The following is a 6000-nucleotide window of genomic DNA, read 5'->3' as shown; positions in this document are numbered from 1 at the left end:
TTCTCATCTTTATTCATTCAAGTCCTCCTTGATCTTTTATAATTTTGTTATGTTCACTTTTGATTTATTAATGTGTCGTCCTTCTTTCCATTTACATTATTGTAGTCACTGTGTAGACGGTTTTCTTGGCTCTGTTTGTTTCTCTCCGCATCAGTTCATATAGATCTTTCCATGCTTCTCTGTATTTATCACACACATTTCTTACAGCACAGTAACATGCCATTACATTCTTGTAAGACAATTTGTTTAGCCATTCCCCCAATCAATCAATGTACATCTACTTTGTTTCCAATTTTTAGCTATCACAAAAGGTGCTGGTGTAAAAATTTTGGAGTATATGGGGACTTTTTTCTTATTCTTGACTTCCTTGAGGTACAAGCCCAGTAATGGAGTCTCTGGTTCAAAGGGTATAGATATTTTAATCATTTTATTTGCGTAGTTCCAAATTGCTTTCCAAACTAGTTGTACCATTTCACAGCTCCACCAACAATGTATTAGTGCACCAAATCCCTGTTATGACACAACTGACAAGTGGTTGAGCAGCCTCTTGCTTGAAGACCTCCAATGTCAGAGCAAGCAGTCACTCTGGAGGCAGTCCATTCCCCTCTCCCAATGGTTAGGAAACTTCTTGATACCAAGCCTAAATTTTCCTCTTTGCCACTTCTGTCATTACTTCTGGTTTTGCTCTTTGGGCCTAAACAGGACAAGTCTTGTTTGAGAGGCAGCAACATATGGTAAGTAGGACACTAATTGGACCTGGAAGACCTGGGTTCGAATCCTATCTCAGATGCTAGATGCACAGCCCTGAGCAACTCACTTAATCTTCCTGTGCCTCAATTTCCATGTCTATGAAATGAGGAAGTTGGACATGGTAGCCCTAAACTCTCTCCTCTGTTACCCAGTGCACCAGATGTCTTCCCAAAGGTGTGTGGCCTCCAAATTTGATAAGCATGCTATCTAGGACTTTATTGAATTCATTGATTAAAAATCCCTAGGGCAATTGAGTGGAGATTTATTGCTAAATTAACATGGACCCATTAGTGACTATCCTTTGAGTCTGGCCATCCACTAATTTGAAATCCACCCATCCATTTCTATCACCTAGCTCACATCTTTCCATCTTTTCATGAGGTAATTCATGAAATGTCTTGCTAAAATCTAGGTGAACTATGTCTTAGAATACCTCTGATCTACCAATTCAGTAACCCTGACCAAAATGGAAACATACTTCATCTGGCGTCACCTGTTCTGGATGAAACCCTGCTGGTTTTGTTAGAAAATTTTGTCTCCTAATGAGACAAAAATCTTCCTCCATGTAACTTTCAGTCTTTGGTCCTGGTTCTGCCCTGCAGGGTCAATCAGAAGAAGTCTAATCCTTGTGCACATGACAGCTCTTCACATATTTGAAGACAGCTATCTCTGTCCCAGGGCTATTTTTGCTAAAAGGAGCAAGGCAAAGCCTCCTATGCTGCTATTTGTTACCAGGTCTGGATTTTTTTAAAAAAAGGCTTGTTAGAAGAAGAGGTGGGTTGTATTGACTGGTGTAGCAAAAACAAAGCCTGACAAGAGCTAAGTCACTAGCTAGCTCTGTCCCCTTACAAAAGCCACCTCAACTCACAGGGAAAATGAAGAAGTTGGACTAGTCAGGGGTTCTTAACATGGGGTTTATGAACTTTTAAAAAATATATTTCAGTAACTTCAGTATAAGTGGTTTTCTCTGTAATCCTACGGATTTTATTTCGTGCATTTAAAAACACTAGTATGAAGAGATGTCCAGTCTTCACGAGACTGCTCAGAGTCCATGATGCCCTGGACTCAATGATCTTAGTGAGATGAGTAGGGCAGGTATTATTTTAGATATTATGTTATATTACATTATATCATGTCATATTACATCACATCATACCATACTATACCATACCATACCATACCATACCATACTATACTATACTATACTATATCATATTATGTTCTATGATCATATTGGGGGCAGCTAGGTGACACAGTGGGAGGCATGCCATGCCTAAAGTCAGGAAGACCTGAATTCAAATTCAGCTTTGGACACTTACTAGCTGAGTAACTCTGGACAAGTCACTTAACTTCCATTTGCCTCAGTTTCCTCATCTGTAAAATGGAAATAATAATAGCATTTACTTCCCAGGGTTGCTGTGAGGATAAAATGAGATATTTGTAAAAGCACTTATCACAGTGTCTGGCACACAGTAAGTGCTATATCAGTGTTAGCTATTATTATCATCATTGTTATTCCTGTCTGACAAATGAGGAAACTGGATCTCAAAAAAGATCAAGTGATTTTACAATAAAGACAACAGTAAAAGTGATAATACAAGCTAGCATTTGCATAGCACCTCAAGGTTTGCAAAGTGCTTTACAAATATTATCTCCTTTGATCCTCATAATGACCCTGGAGGTAGGTGTTATTATTATTCCGATTTTACAAACAAGGAAACTGAGGCAAATAGAATCTCAGGGTCACACAGTTACTAAGTGTCTGAGGCCAGCTTTGAACTTGATCCAAATATCCTCTGGCTTTATGTTTCAGAGTACTTTTCAGACAATCTGTGAATTAATTCCCCACCTTATTCTCACCATTCCTCGTGTGCACAGATAGCTGAGGGTTAGGGTATACATTTAAACCCTCGGCTTGTCTGCTGGGCTGGGGGGAGGGCAGTGTGATGGCTTAAGAAGGATTTTTTAAAAAGTCTTTTTCAATCCCTCTCCACAGTGTGTGCTGTTCCCAGAGGTAAGCAGCTGGCACAGCATCTGCTTTCAGAAGCAAGCGTCCCTGGGACCCCATCCTTGCTGACTCTCCTGCTAATCTTATTCCTTTTAAGGGTGGGAGCCACAGACCCAAAAAAAGAAAAAGTTCCAAGGCATGACTATCCCAGAGATGGAGAGCCGGCTAGCTGGCTCCCCAGGGGGACACTAAATTTAGACCAAATGTTGAACTTGAATATTCCTTATAAACCAGCTGTACATTTAAGTTTCACAGAGAACTACCTCTTAGAGATGTTAGCCACTAAAAGGGACCTGGACCTCATCTTGGCTGGCTGTTCCCGAGGGCAGTGAACACACCTGAGAGGGACTCAAAATTATGCTTTGTTCCAATAATCCTTGTTATTTGGCTTTCTCTGATAAGGGCCATCTGTGCCTCGGTTTCTTCAACCCTAAAATGAGAGGGTTGGACTCAGTGGCCCCTAAGACCCCTTCCAGTGCTAATTCATGGTCTCATGTCACCCCCTTAATCTTCTCCAAGCTGAACATTGCTAGTTCCTTTAACAAATCCTTATATGGAGCACTGTGGTTGCTCTCCAGTTTGCCGCTGTCTTTTGAAATGCCTTTAGTGCCCCAACAGCCTTGAAGTTCCTTATTTGTCTAGCCTGGGTCACCTAATCAGTGTTAGAGCTGGGAATAGCATCTAGGCCTTCTGATTCATGCTCCTGTTCTCTTTCGGCTAAATTGTACTTGACTCGATGCATTTAGCCTGCAGATATTTACTGGTGCCCACTACGGGCAAAGCACCATGACAGCCATGAGAGAGAGTACAATTCCACAAACCCAGCCGATATACGGGTTATTCATTATCAGTAACAGTCTGCCGCCCATCTGCTTCCACCATGCAGCTTTCCATTGCTTTCGATGCCACCTGCACTCTTCTGTTGTTTCCTCTCTCGACTCTTCTGTTGACTTATTGTGGTGTGGAGGGGATGCTACCCCAGTAGAATCTAAGCTCTGTCAATTGGTACTAAGCCGGAAAGGCTTCGAGTGAAGTTCTGACAACAGACTGTGTTTCTGTTCGAGGACCAGCCCAGCTAAATGTGGAGGGGCCCATCACCAGCTGTTTGGACAATGAATAAATCTTTTGGCTATGGTAACCCACGTGAGAGACAAAGACACAAAATGGCTCTCAGTCCTACAGCCGCAGCGATGGTGGTAGAATAGTAGAAATGGGAACCAAGGATATGAAAAGCCACATAGTTATTAAATGACCTATGGACATTAATGTAGCTATTGGTACACAACGTGTACACATTCCAACAAAAGATATACAAATTACATTTGAAAATTTTCTATGTACACATATCACAATTCAGTAAACAAAAACAAATCAAAACAAAACTTCAATGGGTTCTCCTGTCCTTTCATACCAATTTCATAAGTGTATAAGACCAAGCATTTATTAAGAGGCAATTGTGAACAAAGCACTATGTGAGGCTCTGAGAGAGTTAGAAGATTTGATGAAGGCCCTGCCTTCAAGAAACTTACAGAGCACTAAAGGGGAAAAACACCGTCACAAATAACAGTAATGCACAGTATTACAGGATTTATGCAACAGAGAATTGCAAAGTGATTGATGAGGTCTGAGAGGGAATCATAAAAGGTTTCTGGGAGGAGGTGGCAGAATTTGAGCTGGATTTGAAGCTTGTTTATTTTATTTGCTTGTGTGATAATTGGCTGAACATTAAATATAAACATTATTATAAACATTAATTATACAATTATAAACATTATATATTATTTTTTAATATACAATTTTTAAAAAAGAAAAGATGGGTAGGAATTCAACAGGCCAAAATGGGGAAGGGGATATTCTAGGTATAAGGAGAAGCATGACCAAGGCCCACAGGGATAGAAGGAGTATATATATTGGGGCAGGATTGGATAGAGAAGCAAAGATGTGTTCAGTCTGGCTAGAGTGCGGCGTTATGAAGATAATGTAAGTTTGGAAGGGCAAGGAAGGTGGAGCAAGGTTGTGTAAGGCCTTGAACACTAGACAAGGAGTATATAATTTTCTCCCAGTCAACAAGCATTAGGCACCTACTAGGTCTAAGCACTGTACCATTTGCAAGAGTATTCGGGTCTAATGCTAGCTGCCCTCATGGAGCTTACATTCTAACAGAAGAAACAATAGGCATATTGATAAGTAAAAGACGTGTCAAACAGGTATAAGGTAACCTGAGGGAAAAGGGAGAGAGGCTCAACCAGTGGAGGGATGCAGAAAAATGTCATCCAGTAGGTGGTGCTTGGGCTGAATGGTGAAGAAAGCTAGGGATTTCAAAAGGTAGAGATTAGAAAGGAGTGCATTCCAGGCACGGTGGAGCACCTACTGCAAAGGAAAGGAGCCAGAGGATGTTAGGAGGCCAGTCTGGCTGCAACACAGAAACAATATAAGTGTAACTAACGGTAATAATGTAATAAGTCCGGAAAGGTAAGATTGGGCCAAGTGGTGAAGAGCTTTAAAAGTCAAACAGAGAAATTTATAACTATTCTTATAGGAAATGGGCAGCTAGGTGGCAGAGTAGATAGAGCACTGGGCTTGGAATTAGGAAGACTCATCTTCATGAGTTCAAATCCAGCCTCAGATACTTCCTAGCTGTGTGACCCTAAGTAAGTCACTTAACCCTGTTTTCCTCAGTTTCCTCATCAGTAAAATGAGCTGGAGAAGGAAATGGCAAATCACTCCAGGGTTTTTGCCAAGAAAACTCCAAAATGGGGTCATGAAGAGTCAGACATGACTGAAAATGACTGAACCACAGCACATAGGTAATAGGGAACCACTGGAATTTACTGAGCAGGAGTATTCCATGGTCAAGTCAGAGCGTTAGCATATCAGGTCCCTGCCTAAGCACCACTTAATGGTTATTTTTTGGGTCCTCCTGGCTCAGAGTGAATGTAAACAGTAACTGTTTCTCTTTTGGTCAGCAACCCTGAGGGTCTCCTCTCCAAGTTGTTTTTTTGTTTTTTGTTTTTTTGTTAGTGGGACCATCCCTTGACTTATTTCTTAAAGAGACATGTTCACTGAATGGGTGTTGCCTCACTCAAAATGAGAACTTGAAAAGACCTTAGCTTAAAAGGGCCAGGGTCTCCCATTGCATACTGAGGTATCTCCAGTCATCATGATGAATATCTGGTCACTGGACCCAGATGGCTCTGGAGGAGAAAGTGAGGCTGATGACCTTGCACAGCTCTCCCTCACTC

The sequence above is a fragment of the Vombatus ursinus genome, unplaced genomic scaffold (genome assembly GCF_900497805.2).
Source record: "Vombatus ursinus unplaced genomic scaffold, bare-nosed wombat genome assembly UNPS02014768.1, whole genome shotgun sequence".
Lineage (NCBI taxonomy): Eukaryota > Metazoa > Chordata > Mammalia > Diprotodontia > Vombatidae > Vombatus > Vombatus ursinus.
The sequence above is the reverse complement of the archived record's forward strand: the minus strand, read 5'-3'. Positions refer to the sequence as shown.